The 24,400-nt window shown below is 40.8% G+C and overlaps 1 protein-coding gene across 1 annotated transcript in view; it reads right to left on the bottom strand.

Moving 5' to 3' along the window:
* LOC144686672 (myosin light chain kinase, smooth muscle-like) overlaps positions 1-16,938 on the bottom strand; it is a 433,503-nt gene extending 416,565 nt beyond the window's left edge. Inside the window, exon 1 of the mRNA XM_078552188.1 lies at positions 16,811-16,938. The gene's annotated coding sequence lies outside the window, so the exon portion shown is untranslated. The remainder of the gene's footprint in view (positions 1-16,810) is intronic.
* Between the last annotated feature and the right edge of the window lie 7,462 nt (positions 16,939-24,400).

Here is a 24,400-nt window from a genome sequence, read left to right as displayed (position 1 = left end):
GCCAGACCAATTAGTAGTGGTTGTGGCTATGCAATGTAAAAATCTAATAAAATACAACATTCTTTTGATTGAAAATGTTATTCATTGCAAACTCCATATTAAAAGTGGGAAATTTGTCTCAAGTGCCTTGGGAATAGTGACAACTGTAGTTACCTGGACACAATATTTTTTGTAGTTCTCCATTATAGGCTTAACATACACAATTTGCTACTAAAATCCACCATCAAGGATCTGTGTTGAAAACTGAAACACCCTATTTGGTTTGTTAAATGTCATCAGAGTGATTTATCAGCAACTTATCACTAAAGGGAACGGTGGAGCAGAAGCAATGCAGACAGACATTACACACTTCAGTGAAATTCAGTAACACCAAGGGTCATTTTTCTTCCAGACATGCCAACAAAGCTGTTCCTGCCAGCAAGCAACTCAAATAAGGGGATTAGGAGGTATATTCTGAATACAAAGTGCCCTTCTCCAATAGTTAAATCAAGTATATTCAAATATGTTTGGCATGATTACCAATCAGGGATTAAAGAGAATCTACCATTCTGGTTGCTTGGGAGGCAGAACAGTAGGACAGCTGCATGTCATTTTACTATAAAGACATCAAATGCAAGCAGCACAATGACATATTTCACGCCATTACATCATATTGTTTGGAAAGAAAAATATATGTTTCCAACATTTTACAAAATGTAGTTGAGACAAATTACTAAAAATGAATTGAAACAAAGTATACATAGCATGAAAATAGAATACAAACTAAAGATTAATCACGATAATGCCAAGTTTCTAGGTAGTTCGCTCCATGTGTGGGCTCTTCTCATTCACTTCAATCAAAGCTACTCCTCTAATAAGCATGGATTTCCTCATTTATGTGCTGCAATGGCAAAAATGTAGTGTGAAATGTTTTTATCCAGCAAAAATATATTTATTATTTCTCCTGGAGCTCCTCTGTTACAGTGAATTACCTCACAAAGAGCAACAAGTTAAATGGCCAATTAATCAGTTATCTATTTAGTCGTGTTGCTTGAGGAAGGAATGTTGGCTGGGGAACTGTATGCTTCGCTATTCTTTCAATAGCGCCTTGAGATTTTTAATGTCCACATGAATGGAAAAACAAGGCTTGGTTTAAATTCTTACCTGAAGAGCATTAACAATACAGCACTCCCAAGGCTAACAAGTGAGCCAAGCCATCTCAAAACCTGTTTAGTTTCCCCTTTCCCCTTTCCTCCTGTTACACAAGGATGGCGCTCGCAGAGAAGTCTGTGATCCAGGGCATTTGGCTTTATTATTATTTAATATATTTTTGCTCCAATTATCGTGTTGGACACGGCTAGTGAAACTTTTCAGTATTGAGCGATCAATTAAAGTTTCATATGTTGGTTCTTCTGACAAGGGATAGAATTTAATGTTAGTGATGGGGGCCTTGCCCGACGGCTAGGGAGTCAGCGGGAGTCCCGCATTGCCTCCCTTGGGGAAGGCCTGTCAGAATTAAGTGCTTGACAGGCACTTAGCGGGCCAGTGTCAGGTCTTTCCCAGGATTTGGGACCCCAGCAGCAGAAATCCTGCCCAGTGAGAGCTGCCGGTCTGAGGACAGCATCTCTCCAATGCCTGTCAGCGCCACTGTGAGCAGAGGCTACTGCTGGTAATGCACCCAGCAGAGGCCTAGGATCAATGAGGAACCCAGACCACAGCTGAGTGAGGGCAGGATGGGGGTCAAGGGAGGGGGTTTGCTGACTGGGGGAGAGGAGGTTGGGAGAAAGGGCAGCGGTTTGATTCTTAGTGGGCCCCCCTTTCCAATGCTGACTCAGCCATAAAATTATTGAATTACACCAATCAGTAAGGTACAGATTTTTTCTTTTGCATGAAACACCTGCAGGCCAATTTGGAACAGGATATGATATTTTCCTCTTTGGTCAAATATTTAGTCCCTAAATACTTGACTGCAGAGAAGAGAGTATTGACTTATAAGAATATCAGAGTAATAATATATGATTAATTTACTTAAAAGTCCCGCATATAATAGTTGTTCCTTGTCCTAGTTTGTTGATTTGCTGGAAATCAGAACCAGGAAGGTAAGGAGAGGATGAATCAAAAGTGGGGGAAGGGGCTAGAAATCTATCAATAAGAATTAGTAAAGTGCAAAGAAAACCCCAATCCTTAATGATCAGTTGGAGAATGTACCAGTACGATAAAGGGAAAGGTAAAGCAAATCACTCAAAAAGAGCTTTGAAAATAAATTTCATTCATTACTTTTTCTCCATAACTGAAATTACTCATGTTTTAAATATAGAATTAACATTAAAATTAGCATAGTTTACAGTACAATTATTAAATGTAATTATAAAGTTGTCTTTTGTGCCTTTGAGTACCTTCATTAGTGTTTTTGCTTGAAGGCCTCTGCTCCTTTCAAAAGCCTGGCCCAGAAATTCCTGTAACTGGTTAATGAATAACACCTACAATTAATTAGGCTTGCCAGCGCATATTTTGGACTTTTAAGTCTTTTTGTATGGCAGGTTGCTGAAGTGAGAACTGATAATGTCGCAGGTAAGGAAGTATGGCATCTGGGATGTGAGTGAACAGGCAAGCATAGATGTATCTCCTCAACCAGTCAGAATGAAGCATTGTAAGATGAACAATACAAGGCCAGGGAAATGTATATTAGAGTGGGTGATTTCAATGTCAAATTAGGTACAAATAAAAGAAGTAAAGGGAAAGAAATTAAGGAGAGAAAAAAAAATTAGGAAAAGGTTAGAAAATAAAAAAATTAAATATCCAACAATTAAAACGTGAAGGAATGTGATTCCACACTTGAAGTAGTTAATTTTCAGTGTCAGAGAGGTTGACTAATGGCAATTAACACTTGTTATGTTGTTAAAGAGGTAATTAGAATTAAAATGAGAACTTCCAGTGTTAAGTATATTTTGTATTCACAGTGCAGGTACAAGCACTTCATGACAGTCAATGCATTTGAATGGGGACCCAGACATGATGCCATTTTTGTGAAGTTAACAGCGGACCAGCGCATCTCCGATATCAACCCATTCCACATTTAGTGTGCATTGTCCTCATCTGAAGTTGCCATGAAATAACAGTGATTATTATCCTATTAGCCTCACCATGATGATAACATCAATTTTAGGGGTGACATTTTTGTCCCAAATTGTGACTTTATTGGTTGGAGGCAGATTCTGCTGCCTGAGCATGTGCAGTACCTGTAATTTCCAAGGATGTGTGGTAGCATTTTGTCAGCCAAATTAGAAGAGTGTTTCTTTTCAGCTTGTAACAATATGTGTTGCGTTGTTTTGCAAATTTATTTCAAGGAAAGCTCAAGACAAATTTCAAACACTTTATTCTGATAAAGCTAATATTGAGATTTTTAAACATTTAAATAGAGAGGCTGTCTGAGAGCAAGAGAGAAGGCGGCAGAGACCACTTAACCTAAACTGGCCAACGTATATCCAGACAGCAATGATTCCAAAACACTTTTTGTTGACATTAACTTCCAAAATAAGATAAATGATGGTTTGCATACAACAATATTCAGTTTGTATGCTTTTCAAATCAATTTAAATACAAACTGGATGATAAATTAGAGTAACAAATGAAAGCTAGCAACTTGTTTTTCTTCAGAAAATGTGACAAGCTGAGGAATGCAATTACCCATTTGTTTGCATTTACACTTCAAAAACATATCACTGCTAACAGGAAAGTTGTTTATCTATCTGCGGATTGTTAGTGAAATGCTAATTATTGAGTGGAAAATCCTGGAAACTTAGGAGGTAATTCAATTTTTGCATAATGACACGATTACAATAAAAATATTTTTTCAACAGATTTTTATCCAAAATATATTTTATGACTCTAATCCCAAATATATAATATTTCCGGGATAAATTCTGGAAGTGTTTACGACTGACCGCAAGGCAAGTCCTCATGCCCTGGATCTTTCACCCATATTCTAAAATATACAAAACTAATTCTGCTGGTTGGATTTAAAAATAAATATTAATGAAACAGCCAGAATATTAACTGCTCCAGAGAGGCAAACACATTGGGCAGGATCTTCCCCCCGCCGTTGGGGGGGTTGTGCGGGAGTGGGCGCGAGTGGGCGGGTTCCCGATCGGCGCCCCCAGTTGGGGGTACGCTGCCTTTTTACGTGGGTGGGCCAATGAAGGCCCACCCAGTGTGACATCAGCCAGGAAGCACTATGCGCTCCCTGTGCAAGTGGGGGTGGGGGGATTCCCCCGCCCCACACAGAAGATTCTGCCCATTAAATATTTGGGATAAATTTTCGATGGGGGCTCTTTCACGATAACCTATTCATCCTCTCACACTGCCAAACTGACACATCTTGTGTACTGAATTGCTATGTATGCTCTGCTTCAAAAATAAGGCGGGAGTTAGAAATCAAATACAACAGGCAAACAAATCAATGTTTTGTGTATAATAAACATGTCCAGATGAAGCTTAGTTCCTTTATCCCGATTTTTGAGCTATGCCTTTTTGTGTTAATATTTTGAATGCAAAATCAACATTTGCTCTCGTTCATCAACAACTTATTACTCAATAACTGGAATTTCTAATTCACAAGCCAAGTTTTAAACAAAGCTTTTTTAAATTTAAAATAACATCTTCCACGATAACACCGGCTTGCCATTTGATGCCTTCCATAAGGTTTTTAACTTCAGAGCCTTAATTTCTCTCCAAAGCACCAACTTCAACAGGACGTTCCCTTGCCACCCTCCACCTCCACTCACACCCACTGCCACCTCACCCCCTCCCCCCACCTCCGCCAACCTGGTAGAGAGTTTTCACATTTGTCCATTCTGAGCATGTAGTGTTCTGAATTTCCCAGCATGCAGCCATCTTTTGTTAAATTGAAGTGTGTGTCCCTGCAAGATTCAAACTTAGTTGCAAAACATTCCCACAATTATTCTTATGTTATTTGAACTTCCTTTCACCATCCTGTAGACATGCCTCATCATTATCTAGAAAATCCCCACAACAGGGTTGGAATTTTCAAGTTCTTTCTTCAGGGAGCTGGATATGCAGCCTTGTGATTTTATATTTATAACAAACATAAAATGATCATTTCAAATTCACCATTCATGATTGCTTGGGAAGAAAACTGCTTTTACGGTTTTAGTTCCACACATCACAAATACAATTAGAAATGTTAGTTTGGCTCAGTTCATCACACTTGCTTTTGAGTCAGAGTCACTTGCTTTTGAGGCTGAATTCAAGCCCATTGTGGGTAGTACTGAAGGAGTGCTGCATTGTTAGACACACTGTGCTTCACTTGACAGTTTTAGTGATTTGATTTGAATAATGGTGTATTCATGCTCTACAAGTTTTGTGTTGATGCAAAACTGAAAATGCTTTACACAATACTGAACTTTGAATAGAAATCTGATGTGAAACTGGCCTCCAACGTGAAAGAGTGAAACTCTCCCCTCTGCTATTTATCAATGCTACAGATGTAGTTTAAAACCACCCTGAAGGCACTCAATAATATTTGAAGAGCTGGAAATTCTCCAATATTTTAGTTAACGTTCACCCCCTCAACCACCACCCAAAATTCAGGTTAGTTGGTCATTGTGATGTCAAGGCTAAAAGCTAATAGGTCTAACACTGGATGTGATGATATGAGGAGTTGAGACGAATGGGAACAGCCAATGATGATTTCAGTATGAAGCCCAAGCTATTGTAGCTCCTCAACATTGTCTTCCAGGGTAGATTCTACATAAACATGACAGGAATGATGGTGAGACTAGAGGGCAGGAACGATCCCTGGCACTAAGAAAAGTGATGAGAGTGGGTTTCCAGACTCAATCACAGTTGGGAAAGGGAGAGAGGCATCAAGATTTGCTTATGAGGCCTGAAAGGGCATTCCTGCCCCTCTTGGTTCATAAGAAAACCCTCAAAAAATTAAATATTTGAACATTCCTGAGCCTGTTCGAGCCAGGATCCTGCCTGCTGCCAGCTTTCACTATTGAATCCACCACTGCCACAATCACCAGTTAAAATCACATTAGGCTCCAAATTAGAGAATGGGACACTGATTTTTAAATACTATAGACACCTGCCTTTGGCAGGTAGCTCCATTTCTGCTGAAAACCAGGCAGTTAAAATAGTGGCACATACAAATGCATTAGGGGAAGCACCGACTGCCATTTTAATCAACTGCCTGCCCCATTTTTGCTGGAAGGCAAGGTTAAAATCAGGTCCAAAATAAAAACAGAAAATGCTGGAAAAAACCAGCAGGTCTGGCAGCATCTGTGGAGAGAGAAACAGAGTTAATGGTTCGAGTCCGTGTGATTCCTCTTCAGGGTCAGGTCTATTTTTAATAGGCTTAATTGAAAATGGAAAGCACTAATGTTCCAACAGCAGCACAGTATATGGAACATAGAAAAGATCTGTGTAAACCAGATCAAAATTATTGAACACTGAAAAAATGGAAATGTGAAAGCAGGATCTGATGGCAGGGAGAAAAAGGTTTGCATTTTTTGGGCATGGAAACCTGTGACCTAGTGTCATTAAAATATAATAACTTTCGTAATGTTATTGGGATTTATTGTAAAGTAGGAATAGTGGGATCTGGATAGTCTGTGTGTGTGTGAGAGACTTAATTGAATTAAAGACAGCTGGTATGAAGGCTTTGATGTATCAGAAGAGAAGCTAGGTGTGAAATGTTAAATAGGTAAACATGGCTGAAGTTTTAGAATGTGAGGTGTAAATGAAAATTTGCATTTTTAAATAAGCCAGAGTAATTTGAATTTCAAAGGAGGTGAAATGTTACAATTAGCCAGAAGAAGCTAAACAGCGTGTTTATTTTTCCCAAAGCTTACTGATAAAATTGGTACTATGAAATATTTTTATTATTAGAAAGGTAAAGTTGCAAAGACATATTGGGACAATGGAATTTTCATTCAAAGGGGAAAATATGTGTTAAGGAGAGGAGGCTATATGTAAGAGGAAGGAATCCTAAGATCTAACAAGTGTGAAAAGCCTTGAGCCTCTATGTGCCAAGCTGCTGCCTATAGGAACCAAAGCTAAGAGAATCCACCGTGAATATCCCTATCCAGGGTATTATGTTCATTGCCTGGGTGTGTTGAAATCTATTTTGTTTTTATTGTTGCCTTAATGGGGGTGCAACTGGGAGTCAGATTAATTAAGGTTATCCTAGCAGTAATTTGTAGACCTATGTATGTGCACAAAATTATTTCTTTTATTAATATATATGTAATTTCATTTTGTAAAAAAAAAATCCCTAAGACTCGGTGGACTTATTACTACTGAATTCAAGGCACGCATCTCGAGATAAAAATACAAATTGCAAAACAGTTGTGGCAGTTGTTTCAAGTTTCCCTCTGGGATCTGAGCAGCTTAGCATTTACCATCTGCTGTGCCATAACAAAATTGGGGGCTCATCCAGGATATATTTGAAATTCCTTGATTGGTTTGGAGTTGGTGAATCTTGAGGTTATGAGTACGAGAAGCACTTTGAATTTGGGAACTGGTGTGAGGTATTTTTTTTCAAGCAGTGAGAGTGCAAAATGGCTTTGGCAGTTGCTAAGACTCGTCTGGGAGTTGAAGTTATAACTTTGGTTGGTTTGCAAAAGGTTAATAAAGCTAAATTAATGGAATTGGCAGATAAGGTACAATTGGGACTACCTGCAGGAGTAAGGAAATCAGACATAATTGAAGGTATAGCACAGCATTTAAAATTGGAAGGGATACCTGGGAGACCGAGTTCTCCAAGGGGTGGGTCATTGGAATGGGCTCAACTTCAGTTGCAAATGAAAAAATTGGAACTAGAGACAGCAGAAAAAGAAAAAGAATGGGCACTCCAAAGGTAACAGGCAGAAAGGCAGGAGAGAGAAATTAAACAGGAAAGGGAATTAGAAATGGCAAGGTTAGAAAAGGAGGAATGGGAAAGATAGAGAGAACTCCAGCTTAAAATGCTGGCAGTTAAAAAAGAGACACCAGAAGGTGAGGAAGGACTCATTTAAATTTGTACAAGCTCTTCTGAAGTTTGAAGATAGAGATGTTGAAGCATTCTTTATTTCATGTGAGAAGATAGCTAAACAGGTGAAAAGGCCACAGGAAAACTGGACATTGTTGTTACAATCCAGGTTGGTAGATAGAACACATGAAGTTTATGCTTCACTGTCAGAAGAAATGTCGGTGAACTGTGATGTGGTTAAAAAGGCTATTTTGAGTTCATACGAGTTGGTTCCTGAGGCACACATGCAGAAATTTAGGAATATGAGAAAACAACCTGGGCAACTTATATTGAGTTTGAGAGAGTAAAACAAAGTACTTTTGACCGGTGCATACGGGCATTAATGATAGAGACAACATATGCAGCTCTTAGAGAAGTAATTCTTTTGGAAGAATTTAAAGATTCAATTCCTTCAGTAGTGAGAACTCATGCGGAGGAACAGAGGGTTGAAATGGTAAGACAAGCAGCAGAGATAGCTGATGATTATGAGTTAGTTCATAGAGCTAAACCTTTTATTCATTACCCTTTTAAATCAGAGAGGGATAGAAAGTGGGAAGGTGAAAGGAAGGTGGGTAGTCAAGGAAGAGAAAGAGTAGGTGAAAATTCCCAGGAAGGCTCATCTCAGAATAAAAAGGTGCTGAGGGTAGAAGTGACGTTCGAAAATTGAGGTGTTTTCATTGTAATAAAGTTGGACACACGAAGTCAGTGTGTTGGAAATTACCAGGAAAATCTGTTGGGATTATTGGGCTGCAGAACAGTTTCTGGAAGTAAAAGTACTGTGGGTTCTGAGGTTCAGGCACAGGAAAAACCAGTGGCTTGTGTGCAGGTAAAGCGGGAAGCAATGATAGGTAAAGAAGTGGGAATGTGTTTACAATTTACCCAGGAGAGTTTTGAAGAGTAGATTGCAGAAATGTTTAAAAATTTTGTATGTGAAGGGGAAGTCTTTCCATGTGTTCAGAGTGGAATAGGTAAAGATGTTAAAATTTTAAGAGATACAGGGGCTAGTCAATCCTTAATGTTGTAGGGTAGTAACATTTGTGGTTCAGAGGGAGTATTGCAGGAACATGTGATAATAAGTGGGGCTCATGGAGATGCTAAACCTATCCCATTGTGGAAGGTAAATTTAAAGAGTAAGTGGGAAACAGGTGAGGCGATTGTTGGAGTAGTAGAAAAAATGCCCATTGCAGGGGTTCAGTTTATTTTAAGTAATGACATAGCTGGGTCCCAGGTATGGGTGATGCCTATGGTAGTTGAGCAGCCTGTAGAAGTGTTTTCCACAGAAGTGTTACAAAGAGAGTGTCCTGGATTGTTTCCACATTGTGTAATAATGAGATCACATGTTCATAGATTGAAACAGGAAGAACAGGAAGTTAAGAGGCAGAGAGACAGTGTAGAAGTCCAATTAGTTGACCCTGCGGTTGATAAGATTGTTCAGGAAGAAAGACTGGAGGACAATGCAGCTGAAGTGCTTAACTCAAGGCAGTTGGTGGAGTTACAGAAAAAGGATATGCAAATAAGACAGTTATATCAAACAGCTTACTCAGAAACAGAGACAGAATGTATTCCAGAATGTTATTACCCTAAAGGTAATATTCTAATGAGAAAATGGAGGTCATATCATGTTTCAGCAAATGAAAGCTGGAGGGAAGTGCATCAAATTATTATACCTTTCGGATATGAAAATGAGATTCTGAGAATTGCTCGTGGAATTCCAATGGGGGGACATTTAGGAATTAGAATGACACAGGCAAAAATACAAAAACATTTTTATTGGTCTGGATTGCATAGCGATGTCGACAAATTCTGTAGAACATGTCAATCTCTCTCTGAAGTTTGATCCATAATCCAGGAGAGTAGTTTCTGAATTTTGACCCACCAATTTTTCATGAATCAATTTCAACGGTCCTCTTACCTTATGACCATGAACTAGTTCAAAAGGACTAAAACCAGTGAATGTGATAGGAAAACCGCAAATAGTGATTAAGCCGGCACCTTTAATTCCAATTCCAGCATTTGAAGAACCATTTACTAGCGTCAAGATTGATTGTGTAGGACCCCTCCCTAAGACTAAAAGTTGAAATCAGTATTTACTAACAATAATGGATGTACCCACAAGGTTTCCTGAAGTGATACCTTTGAGAAATATTACAACAAAGAGAACTGTGGAAGAGTTGACTAAATTTTTACAAGATCTGGTTTACCTAAAGAAATACAGTCAGATCAGGGTTCAAATTTCATGTCACAGCTGTTTAAGGAAGTAATGAACAGTTTGGGGATAATACAGTTTAAGTCAACAGTGTACCATCCTAAGTTCCAAGGGGCTTTGGAAAGATGGCACCAAACTTTAAAAACTCTGATGAGGGTGTATGGTCAGGGTTATCCACAGGATTAGGATAGGGGAATTCCATTCTTGTTATTTGCTATTAGGGATGCTCCTAACGCATTGACTCATTTTAGTCCTTTTGAGCTAGTTTATAGTCATCAGGTAAGAGGACCATTGAAATTGATTCATGAGAAATTGGTGGGTCAAAATTCAGAAACTTCTCTCCTGGATTATGTATCAAACTCCAGAGAGAGATTGAACAGAGCATGTGTGTTAGCTAGGGAACATGTACAGATATCACAGCAAGTGATGAAAGTTAAGTCAGACAGGAACGCTACAGCTCACAGCTCATAGTTTTGTTGCTGGGGAAAAAGTACTAGTTCTGTTACCAGTACTGAGCAATTGTGCTGTTTATATTGGTGACTTGATAGCTTTCAGTCAAACATGGGAGGAGCATTTACAGCATCTGGAAAAATTGTTTTGTCAATTACAAGAAGCCAATTTGATGATGAACTTGGCTAAAAGTGAATTTGCAAAAGCACAAGTTACATATCTAGGCCAGACCATTGGACATGGTAAGGTGGCTCTGACAGATGTGAAAGTCAAGGCTATCGTGGATTTCCCCATGTCTACAACAAAATGAGAAGTTTTGAGATTTCTGGGCATGAGTGGGTTTTACCAGAAATTAGTACCAAATTTTAACAGTGTGGTTGCTCCATTGACTGAACTATTAAAAAGGAACAAAAAGCTCCAATGGACACAGGAGTGTCAGATGTCATTTGACAGTTTGAAAACTGTATTACTTAAAACACCAGTTTTGGCAGTGCCCAATTATGCCAAGCAATTTAAGTTGGCTGTTGACGCAAGTGATACAGACATTGGGGCTGTATTGTTGCAAGAAGATAACACTGGAATTAAGAAACTGATAGGGTATTTTTCACGGAAGCTGAATGTACAACAGGGAAGATATTCAACAATCGAAAAGAGACTTTGGGTCTGGTTTTAGTGTTGCAGCATTTTGAGATTTAGATGGCAAACAATTCATCAGAAACAATTGTTTATACAGGCCACAACCCTTTAAAGTTTCTGGACAAATTTTGAGACAAAAGCACAAGGCTATTCAAATAAAGTTTATCACTGCAACCATTTAATCTACAGATTATACGTGTGGCTGGATGAGAAAATCTTATTGCAAATGCATTGTCAAGAGTTTGAAGCTTTAAGGGAAAATTGGACATTTAAAACCTGGACTGGAATGATTTCTGTTGACACAAAGGTTTAGTATATATATTGTTATGTTAATGCATGCATCTGGTAATGTGATAGTGTAATAAGTATAGGAGGTAATGTAAGGTGGGTTAAGAAAATGAAGTCATCTTTTTAAATTATGACGGTTCATTTTTCAATAAGGGAGTGTCATGAAATATATAATCACTTTCATAATGTTATTGAGATTTATTGTAAAGTAGGAATAGTGGGGTCTGGATAGACTGTGTGTGTGTGTGTGTGTGTGTGTCTGTGGGTCTGTGGGACTTAATTGAATTAAAGACAGCTAGTCTGAAGGCTTTAATGTATCAGAAGAGAAGCTAGGTGTGAAATGCTAAAACATGGCTGATGAAGATTTACATTTTTAGATAATCCAGAGTAGTTTGAATTTCAAAGGAAAGGGTGAAATGTTACACTTAGACAGAAGAAGCCAAATAGCATGTTTATTTTTCCCAAAGCTTACTGATAAAATTGGTACTATGAAAGATTTTTATTATTAGAAAGGTAAAGTTGCAAAGGCATATTGGGACAATGGGATTTGCATTCAAAGGGGAAAATATGTATAAAGGAGAGAAGGCTATGTGTAAGAGGAAGGCATTCTAAGATCTAACAAGTGTGAAAAGCCTCGCGCCTCTATGTACCAAGCTACTGCCTATAGAAACCGAAGCTAAGAGAATTCACTGTGAACATCCCTGTCCAGGGTATTGTGTGCTTTGCCTGGGTCTGTTAAAATCTACTTTGTTTTTACTGTTGCCTTAATGGGGGTGTAACTGGGAGTTAGATTAATTAGGGGAGCTAGGAATTATCATAGTAGTAATTTGTAGACCTATGTATTTGCTTAAAATTATTTATTTTATTAATAAATATTTAATTTATTTTTGAACAAAGAAACTTCTAAGACTCGGCGGACTGATTACTACTGAATTCAAGGCATGCATCTCAAAATAAAAATATAAATTGCAAAATAGTTGTGGCAGTTGTTTCAAGTTTCCCTCTGGGATTTGAGCAGCTCTGTACTTACTATCTGCTGTGCCGTAACACTAGTCAGCACTTGGTCTGTATAGTGCACTTCCCAGCAACCCTGAGCACAAACTACCCCGTGTATTAAAGTGTGTAAAGCTTTTTGTCACTTATAATTCAATCGACGAGGGGTCTTCTCCCTTATGAGATCAGGAAACATAATGCATGATAGGTTGAGTGCCTGTATAGAATAATCTGGTTCTTTGATACATTGTTGTTATCATTATATTCCTTAGTAACTGCTTATTTTTGCGTTGTTTTGGTCAATTTGGATAAGAGAGTTATTGCAACTTGTTGGAGCCTTCCTGACAGCTACTTAAAGCTATAGTAATCTTTTGTTAGTGACTTTACAACTGTAGTTGTTTGAGAAGCTATTCACATTCAGCAATGTGTTTTTATTTGGTCATATCTCTTTACTTGCAGGTTCTGGAGAAAAAGAATTGGAAAAATAGGAGAATGAGAAGTGGTATACCAGGCAGGTGAGACTGCATTCAGCCATGTCCTTATGCTAATAACTTATCTATGTAGGGTTAGGGTGTCTTATCTGAACCTGAATGTATGAAGAAATCTACCAAGATCAGCTATTATCCAAAATGGGATCAATCATCAAATTCTGCAGAGTTCTGCACCTCGATTTGAAAGGCTAAGTTCAGCACCACAATAGCTTTGTGAGTGCCAGTCAAAGCAATAACTGTTAGAAACTTTTACATGACATGCTTCTTCCAGGCATGTGGGGGAGATATTAATCATATGTTCCAACCCTAGTGCACAATTGTATCAAGAAGGTAAATGATACATAGTTTGCCAGGGACAAACATTTTATTATGTTTCCTGTGGGAATCAGCCAGCAATAAGAGAGACTCCTGCATTTCTGCTATCCTACAAGTACATGGCAATTTATTGCATTCATGTGACCATACATGTTCTTGCCTGAACACAGCACCATTACGAATAGAAAGGCTACCATTCAATTGACATTCAGGTGCTCTACGATCACAAGTACAAAATTATGCCTGTGAATACACCAACACCTGAATGTTCCCATGATTCATTCATCCTGTGGCATTCAATAATGTCAGACTTATCTGAAGGGCTAGGAAAACTCCAGGGGTGTATTTTCTGAGTTCAAGGATATGCACTTTTGCTGTGGGTCATGGCATTTGTGCTTTAGCCAAGGACAAGGGCTCAGGAAAGATACAATACAGCCCATGCATCCACCAGGGTCACTGTGAAACACATCTTTGCCATCTTGAACCAGTGATTCTATCGCTTTGACTGTTCACATGGAGTGGTCACTCTTGCAACTTGCTAACAGACTTCCCCCTCCCAACCCCTTGAATACAGTTGTCCACTCCAAGTAGGATCGTTTGCTGCAGGACTTCCAGAACCTAGTTGTTTAATCAGGCAACTCTGTTTCCATCTGTAATGCAGCCTAGAAAGGTGTCTCGCTTTGTGGGAAGCCAGCAAGCAGCCTTTTAAGAGATGATGATGCAGGGAATCCTGCCCTTAACCTCAGCATTCCAAGTTTGTCATGCACTATACACTGGGAGCACCAGATAATTACGCCAATGAATTAACTTTGGGAGGTCAATTTATTGGAACACAAGCCAGGTCTGTGCCCAATGGCACTGACTGCATTTTATATGATCAGGTCCATGTTAATGCATAATGCAGAAAGAAGGGCATTAAACCTGACGGTGAAAATATTGAATAATGTAGCTGTTCAAGATTCCTGGTGATATCAGAAGGGATTGAATCAGATTAAAAGACAATCGGAAATCTTAAATTAGAGCAGGATCACCAAGTAAAGATGAGCATGCTTTGGACATTTAACATCATGAATGTAGCATACTTCCCACAAATTTGTTACATGACTGATTTCTGGGCACTTGATCTAAAGGAAGACTTTGGCTTAAGGAAAGTCGTTCTCATGCATGATTCTATGTAGACAAACATTACAATAATACACTAAATGCCAGCTTCCCCTCTTACGCCAACTTTGCCTGCCATTTTGAAAATTCACTTAACAAGAATTAGCAGTTAAGATTATGGGCTGTCTTTTAAGTAAGTCCAAACAGCATGTGTTGTAGCAAAGAAATAGAATGCCACTTTTGTGTTGCTCATCCAAATAAACAGAATAAATCCGGGACATTGTTCCACGTGACGTTATTGTAATAATGCAGTAAGGCACAGGAAGGAGGGGGTGTGGGATGCAACTCGTAGGTATGATCTCAGCTGTGCTGTCAGAGGAGACAATTGAAGATTTGCCGCTCTGTCAGCAGGGCAGGGTCGGCGGCGGGGGAGGGGGCGTTGGGGGGCAGAGTGTGCATTCCTCTTGGATTGCCTCTCAGTAATGCTTAACAAGAGGAGCACTCTCTACTATCTTCTCAGGCAAGGGATTTCTTAGGCACAGTGGAATTATACGGCGGGAAAATATATTTTGAAAGGTGCAAAAATAACAAAAACACAAACAAATCCAAAGTCAAAGTTCCCTCACTGTAACGAGTGATGTAATTGCTTATAGAAACTGACCTCTGAATTCCATATTACTTTAATTTTCATTTTATTAAGTGTTTAGCTTGTTACACACTCAAATGCTTTCAGAAATGTCCTGTGAAATCGTGCCCTTATCCTCAGTATATAATTTTTCAAGGTGGCATTCATTGCTTCTAATGAAAGATAAATGAAAACTTGCACAAAATATTAAATTTATTTAAAATATTAAAGCGCCTTCTGCACTTGTAAAGATTCTCATTCTGCATTTGGGGAAGCTGAGTAAATTACACTCAGCAGCGATTAACCGTTTTCTCAGCAGCCCCAGCGGCAGTGACAGATGCAGTATGTTCCGTCCCTGCACCTGACCTACACCAGCTGAGTTAGGTGTGTGTTATACCCAGTATTGTTCATTGTTTACTTTCAAATATAATTTCAGAACAACATTACATGAATACTCATCCCTTTATATTTTAAAGTGATATGCACTTCAATAAAGCACGTCTTCACGTAAATGTAGCTGATCTTTCTGCTTCATTGCAAACACGCAACACAATAATGTAAAAGGTACAAAAGCATTCATACTGCTTTTATCTTGGCAAAAATTACACATAGTTTTTCTAACTACTTCCACCAACATAAAGATTAACAATGTATGCTTTCACGAAGACAATGCCTCTTTAATTATGCAAGCGCGGTATAAACAATACACCCAAATTGAGAGGCTTGAACGATTAAAAAAATATATGGTCGTCAGGTCTCTCTGGGTGAATTAAATTTTGGATTGCACAATACTTTGCTTCAGGTATCCTGGAAAAGTTCAACCTTTTCCGAAAAAAGGCTAAGACTCACTTAAAAGGCAGGCTGCTTCGGCAATTGCAATGATATTGTTCAAACACACTAAACTTTTCAGAAAGCTCCAGGGAGCTCTTCAATCTGTCAGCCGCCTCTCCGCAGTTTTCACCAAGGTTCAAAATCCCTGGGATTTGGACTGAGCACGGCAGAGTGAGACTGGGAGTTGAGTGGAAGGCGGCTGACCTGCGCTGCCGACAATCGTGAAGAAAACACCGAGATCACCACAATTATGTTCCACATGCCCTATTTTACCAGTCGCAACATGAAAGATTCCAGCAGCCTGGTGTTTACCTCATACTTCCACAGCGGTTCTTGTTCCTGCTCCCCTGGCTAAAGCTTCCAACAGGACAAGATGCGATCTGGTTTACTTGGGGCAGCAACAGGTTATGAATTCCAACCACCGCCAGAAATAATCGAATTATGAAAGAAAATAAATATAACAAAAACATTCCTCTCATGATTGTCAGCACTGGAACATCGGCTCTGATTCCTTATGACAATTTAAACCGATTGTTAATCTTCACCTCTACAAATCACAGAACACGAAGCCACGAGAGAAAGCTTGATATTTTCCTGCCTTCCTGGCGCTCACTGTCTCGGGGGCGTTGGGAATATTCAGACCTGGTTGCTTAAAACCAGGTAAAACTAATCCATTCATTCACGGTCCATTCAACAGGTATTGAGTTTGAGACTTTGTTTTAGATAATGACACTAAAACAGAGCACAAACTAGTTACTTTCAAGATGCCTGATCTGTTTCGTATAAGAAGCAAATAAATTACTTTAACCAGTTAATTATTGATTTATTTTTCTGAAGTCAGTAAGAGCTTTCCCTTTACTTACAGAGAAAACCGAGAGATCCGCAGCTGCTCCCACTGGAAGGTTCTCCCTGTGTGCCGATTTCTTGGAGTTAGACAGCATCGACTAACCTTGCGATTTGTTGGAGTCCAATTGCGGCACGAAAAATAATCACACTGTTGTGATATATGGCGCCCTGGACCAGATTTTTTCACTGATTTCGTGCATTAGCTACCGTCAGCCTTATTAGGTAATGTGTTCATGGGGGGGGGGGCGGGCGGAGGGGCTTCAGAACGGCTGTACAAAAACAATGTTAACCACAAAGTATTCTCCTGACAGAAGCAGCAAACCGTTTGGCAGTCACAAGACTGGATTTCTCCACAGAACACAGAGAGGAACAGAGCACGGAGTTGACATGCCTGGGAGAGACTGGGAGTGCCAGAGAGACTATCAAACCACAGCACAGGGAACAGGAGAGACTATCAAACCACAGCACAGGGAACAGGAGAGACTATCAAACCACAGCACAGGGAACAGGAGAGACTATCAAACCACAGCACAGGGAACAGGAGAGCTTGTTAAACCACTATTCAGAACATGGCAGAAAATCCTGGAACACTTTACCTAACAGCATTGTGAGAGTACTTTTACCCCACGCACACTTTAGCAGCTCAAAAAGACTAAACATCACTTTCTCAAGAGTAATAAGGGATGGACAATAAATGCTGGCCTTACCAGCAATGTCTACATCTCAACAATGGAAAATAATCTGAATAGCGGTTTTGCCGTCCTTGAGTAAAGACGGGTGAAGATGATTCACCTTCGTCATTTTCTGCGTAGTCCAGAAGAAGTGTTTAAACTAAAGTTAGCATGTTACAGGACCTCATAGCAAACATGAATCAATAACTTGAATGGATGGCCCTGGATTCTGATTAATAGCTCTGAGGTTGCCGACTGAGCTAATTAAATCAATAATAACACACAAGGTTCGTCGCTGCACTTTCTACCGGTGAGCCCATTGTTAGCCCTATATTGTCAGGCCATACATTCGATCCCAGGCATGTTAACCAGCAATGCAATATGATAGAATGATACAAAAGGAAGGCGATTTGGCCCATGAGCTCTTTGAAAGAGCTATAAAATAGTGCCACTCACCTATTCTTTCCTCATAACCCTGCAAATGCTTTCCCTTCAATTATTTACTAATTCTCTTTTGTGGTACTAAAGTACTAAAAGTATTTAAAGTTACTATTGAATCTGCATCTGCCTCCCTTTCAGGTAGTGCATTCTAGAACACAGGAGCTTGATGTGTAAATAATGTTTCCTCATGTTTCCTCTGGATTTTTTGTCATCTGTGAACAAGACGGAATATTAATCAGTGCACAGATCATGTAGTATCAACCAGATTACATGGCAGAAATTCCAAAAGAAGAATGTATAACACTGATCACAAAATCGGTCACCAGCCGCAGAACAAAATAATTGAACATCAACCACAAAATATACATTGAAAATAAACGTTTGACATCAGTGGGGGGATAAAGTTTTAGAAACAAATATCAAGGAAAAATTCAACAGGCACCTGAAAAAGTTTGAGGTAATTAAGGACAGCCAGCACAGATTTTTAAAAGAATGATTGTGCTTGATTAATTTAATTGAATTTTTCGATGAAGTAGCAGAGAAGGCTGATGAACGGAAAACAATTTATATTGTCTTTCTGTGTAAGTGTTTGACAAAGTACCACATAAAAAAGCTGGTTAACAAAACTGTGGCTCATGTAATAACAAGTCTGTGTCAACTTGGATAACAAAATTGGTTTAAATACAGAAAACAGCAAGTCTTGGTAAATGGTTATTTTTCAGACTGGAGGATGGTGGACAGTGGTATCCCAAAGATCAGTTCTAGGACCACAGCTTTTTATGATATAGATAAATAACTTGGGTACTGGAATATGTATCAAAATTTCAAAATTTGCTGACGACACCAAATTACCAGGAGAAGCGGACAGTGACAATGATACCAAATGCCTGCAATGGGACATGGGTAGACGAGCAGAAAGGGCAGGCAAGTAACAGATGGAATTTAATACATAAAAGTGTAAATGATGCATTTTTGCAGAAGGGAGAGGCAATATCGACTTAATGCATGGGTGAACTGCAACAATTGTTGGTTCCTAAACAAAAACAGAATTACCTGGAAAAACTCAGCAGGTCTGACAGCATTGGCGGAGAAGTAAAGAGTTGACGTTTCGAGTCCTCATGACCCTTCAACAGAACTGAGTAATATTAGGAGAGGGGTGAAATATAAGCTGATTTAAGGTGGAGGGGGGAGGGGTGGGGGGAGAGAAGTTGTGGGGGTGGGGGTTGGTTGTAGGGACAAGCAAGCAGTGATAGGAGCAGATAATCAAAAGGTGTCACAGACAAAGGAACAAAGAGGTGTTGAAGGTGGTGATATTATCTAAACAAATGTGCTAATTAAGAATGGATGGCAGGACACTCAAGGTACAGCTCTAGTGGGGGGTGGGGTGGAAAGACTAAACAGGGCATTAAAGGTATAGATTTAAAAATAATGGAAATAGGTGGGAAAAGAAAAATCTATATAAATTATTGGAAAAAACAAAAGGGAGGGGGAAGAAACGGAAAGGGGGTGGGGATGGAGGAGGGAGTTCAAGATCTAAAGTTGTTGAATTCAATAATCAGTCCACAAGGCTGTAAAGTGCCTAGTCGGAAGATGAGGTGCTGTTCCTCCAGTTTGCATTGGGCTTCACTGGAACAATGCAGCAAGCCAAGGACAGACATGTGGGCAAGAGAGCAGGGTGGAGTGTTAAAATGGCAAGCGACAGGGAGGTTTGGGTCTTTCTTGCGGACAGACCGCAGGTGTTCTGCAAAGCGGTTGCCCAGTTTGCATTTGGTCTCTCCAATGTAGAGGAGACCGCATTAGGAGCCACGTATGCAGTAGACTAAGTTAGGGGAAATGCAAGTGAAATGCTGCTTCACTTGAAAGGAGTGTTTGGGCCCTTGGATGGTGAGGAGAGAGGAAGTGAAGGGGCAGGTGTTGCATCTTCTACGTGGGCATGGGTATGTGCCATAGGTGGAGGTTGATGAGTAGGGGGTGATGGAGGAGTGGACCAGGGTGTCCTGGAGGGAACGATCCCTACGGAATGCCACCAGGGGGGGTGAAGGGAAGATGTGTTTGGTGGTGGCATCATGCTGGAGTTGGCGGAAATGGCGGAGGATGATCCTTTGAATGCGGAGGCTGGTGGGGTGATAAGTGAGGACAAGGGGGACCCTATCATGTTTCTGGGAAGGAGGAGAAGGCGTGAGGGCAGATGCGCGGGAGATGGGCCGGACACGGTTGAGGGCCCTGTCAACGACCGTGGGTGGAAAACCTCGGTTAAGGAAGGAGGCCATGTCAGAGGAACTGTTTTTGAAGGTAGCATCATCAGAACAGATGCAACGGAGGTGAAGGAACTGAGAGAATGGGATGGAGTCCTTACAGGAAGAGGGGTGTGAGGAGCTGTAGTCGAGGTAGCTGTGGGAGTCGGTAGGCTTGTAATGGATATTGGTGGACAGACTATCACCAGAAATTGAGAGAGGTCAAGGAAGGGAAGGGAAGTGTTAGAGATGGACCATGTGAAAATGATGGAGGGGTGGAGATTGGAAGCAAAATTAATACATTTTTCCAGGTCCCGACGAGAGCATGAAGCAGCACCAAATTAATCATCGATATACCGGAGAAAGAGTTGTGGGAGGGGCCGGAGTAGGACTGGAACAAGTCCTGAACTGGATCGTTCCCTCCGGGACACCCTGGTCCACTCCTCCATCATCCCCTACTCCTCAAACCCCACCTATGGCAGCTCCCCGTGCCCACGCAAAAGATGCAACACCTGCCCCTTCACTTCCTCTCTCCTCACCATCCAAGGGCCCAAACACACCTTTCAAGTGAAGCAACATTTCACTTGCTTTTCCCCTAACTTAGTCTACTGCATTCGTTGCTCCCAATGCAGTCTCCTCTACATTGTAGAGACCAAACGTAAACTGGGCAACCGCTTTGCAGAACACCTGCGGTCTGTCCGCAAGAAAGACCCAAACCTCCCTGTCGCTTGCCATTTTAACACTCCACCCTGCTCTCTTGCCCACATGTCTGTCTTTGGCTTGCTGTATTGTTCCAGTGAAGCCCAACGCAAATTGGAGGAACAGCACCTCATCTTCCAACTAGGCACTTTACAGCCTTGTGGACTGAATATTGAATTCAACAACTTTAGATCTTGAACTCCCTCCTCCATCCTCAACCCCTTTTCCGTTTCTTCCCCCTCCCTTTTGTTTTTTCCAATAATTTATATAGATATTTCTTTTCCCACCTATTTCCATTATTTTTAAATCTATACCTGTAATGCCCTGTCAGTCTTTCCACCCCACCCCCCACTAGCGCTGTACCTTGAGTGTCCTGCCATCCATTCTTAATTAGCACATTCTCTTAGATAACATCACCACCTTCAACACCTCTTTGTTCCTTTATCTTTGACATCTTTTGATTATCTGCTCCTATCACTGCTTGCTTGTCCCTACAACCACCACCCCCCCAAACTTCTCTCCCCCCACCCCACCCCCCACCTTAAACCAGCTTATATTTCACCCCTCTCCTAACTTTACTCAGCTCTGCTGAAGGGTCATGAGGACTCGAAACGTCAACTCTTTTCTTCTCCGCCGATGCTGCCAGACCTGCTGAGTTTTTCCAGGTAATTCTGTTTTTGTTTTAGATTTCCAGCATCCGCAGTAGTTTTTTGTTTTTATTATGGAGTCCAGGAGGTCAGGTAAGTTTTGTCATTTCTGCACAGGCAAAGAACTAACTCATGTCTTTGGAAAGTCATTAAAATGCAAATGTCCATGGGTGGAGTACACTCCCCTTGAGAGGCATTCTGGATGCAAAACTAGTTGTGAATTTACAGCTCCTATTTGACCTGGATAATTACTGAAACTCAAATTCAATGTTCATCTGTCCCCACCCCCACACACCCCCACCTCCCACTGCCAGATTCAGTGTCTGCAAACTCCAAACCTAACGAAGAGAGGTGGGGAGAAACCACTTTATCACAAGAAGGTGTGAACAGCTGCAAAACATCCTATCATCTGTCAGGGGCAAGTCAGTCTGCAGACCAACAGGAAACAAAAGGGACCATCCTCCAGCAAGAAGATAGGAACCCTGTCTAATATATACTGTCTTCCCAGGCAATGAGCAAGGGCCAATTTGTCTTCTCCTGCAAGATTTGTCTGTATAGAAGCTCGGCCACAACGTCATAGGAAAAGCCGAGACACTTTCAACCTCCATTTATCTTCAAAGGTCCATGAGGAAGAACCGATCAGGACTGCAACACTTGTATCTTAAAGGTCTAATCAAACACGTGACTTGCTTCTTGTTGTTTGGTTAATAATCTAAATACATGCTCTGTCTCTAGAATTCACCCTGTGTGTGTGTGTGTGTGTGTGTGTGTGTGCCTTTGTGGTAATGATCGTTTTCATTGCATTTATATTTCAGGGTGTTGTATGAATAAACATTTATCCTTTCTTCTGATTTAAACTTACCAGAAAGCCTGCTTTGTGCCCATTCTTTAAAGTCACAACACTCAAAAGATTTAAAACACTCCCTCTAAAACATACAACTTGTTGCACATAACTGAGAAGTGAGGGAAAAAGGGAAATGTTATCCTGCCATCTCTCTTTGTCCATAACACATGCTTTGATTGATATGTAGCCTAAAAGATTAAGTTCCAAGGTCCTCCTTGCTTTTCAGGATGCTTCCTTCCCCCTGCCACACGGGGTCAAGTCTTCCAGTGTCCTTCAAAAACCATTCCACTCAGCCTTCTGAGTATCCTAAACCAACTTCCATCAGTAAGGCCCACCTCAGCAACTCTTTGCCCTTAAATCTCCAAAAGTCCCTGACCTTCCAACAGCAAACCAGTTCTCACCAGCATCCTGCTTGGTTGCGAACACAAAAACATTTTTTTCTGCTGCTCTTCACAGCTGTAGCTGTTTCTGTCTCTGTCTCCGTCTCTCTCTCTCTTCTCCATGTCTCTGCATCTCTGTGTTTCACAAAACAGCTGTCCAGGTGTGAAAGCTGTCATTTGATTTTCAAAGGTTTCAGTTACAGATTACATGGGCCTTTTTCTGGGAAGAGTTAGAATGATCATCATCCCCCCATTCAGAACATTCTGTTTCCTTAAGTTAATGGAGGTATTTTAAAACATAGCTGCCTTGTAAAGGCCCACATTCATAATATCTCCCCCCTAAAAATGTAAAAAGCATTATTGTAGTAATAACTATTTTACCATAACGCTATCAAAATACAACAAATAACAATATTGTAAACACTTTAACAACTAAGTACAGGTAATGTTTATTCCTTTGTCACATTTCACCATTAAACATTTTGTCTTGCAACATTATAAGGCAGTGTTCCCAAAATCTCTCCCAGTGTAACCCTATTTTAATGTCTCAGACCTCATGTGACCCCAGAGTGAAAATTTGGATTGGCACAAGAGCTGTTGAGCAGTGGGGAGGGGGTGGGAGGAGAGGCTTCAGCTGTTGAGCGAGGGCTGAAGGTGGTTTCAGCTGTTGAGTCGGGGCGGTGGGGGGTGGGGTGCGATGGAGGCTTCAGCTGTTGGGTAGGAGGGGGAGGGGCTTTGGTTCTTGACCAGGGTGGGTGGTGGGGGAACAGGAGTTGAGCGTGGGGGGAGTTGATGAGAAAACAGCTTTCTACGAAGACAACAAACACCTACCTTTTTACAGGTTTTTTTGCAGCAGCCATGGGACCTCAGGGAGCAGTCCATTAAGCTACCCCACACTGGACAGGCAGGACCGAGGGAGCGCCACACTGTCGGACAGGCAGGACTGAGGGAGCACCGCACTGTCGGACAGGCAGGACTGAGAGAGTGTTGCACTGTCGGAGGTCAGGACCAAGGAAGTGTTGCAATGTCAGAGGGCAGGACCGAGGGAGCACCACACTGTTGGACGGGCAGGACTGAGAGAGCACTGCACTGTCTGAGGGGCAGGACCAAGGGAACACCACACTGGTGGATGGGCAGGACTGAGGGAGCAACATTAAAGCAAGATCTCATATGTCTTCTGAGGTGCATGTAAAAGATCCACAGCCACAATTTCAAAGGATAGCAGGGAGCGCCCCCAGTGTCCTGACCAATATTTATCCTTCAATAATTAAGACAGATTTTCTGGCCATTACCTCATTGTTGTTTGTGGGAGTTTACTGGGCACAATTTGGCTGTCTTGTTTTGAATACATTTCAAAAGTATTTCATTCACTTTGGATCAACTTGAGGAAATATTCCCTTTAAGAGGCAAAGAACACAATTACATCCCACAGTATTCAGGACTGTCCAATCCTCACTGTTCACACCACAATGTCTTCTGTTTAGTCCCAGTCACCTAAACCGGGCTAAATTTTCCTGTGAAGGTAAAGATAATTTTACGCAGTTCAAAAAAGCAAAGGATAGAGATGACACTTACCCTCATGTGGGATCTGACTGCCCTCCACCAGCACCATCAGTCCCATCAGAAGCACAGCCCAAGTACCTGGAGACAGCTGCTTTGGATTGTCTATGCTGCTGGGAGCTAAGTGTCTC

The sequence above is a fragment of the Cetorhinus maximus genome, chromosome 11 (assembly GCF_964194155.1).
Source record: "Cetorhinus maximus chromosome 11, sCetMax3.hap1.1, whole genome shotgun sequence".
Taxonomy (NCBI): Eukaryota; Metazoa; Chordata; class Chondrichthyes; order Lamniformes; family Cetorhinidae; genus Cetorhinus; species Cetorhinus maximus.
This window is presented reverse-complemented; position numbering and strand designations above follow the sequence as displayed.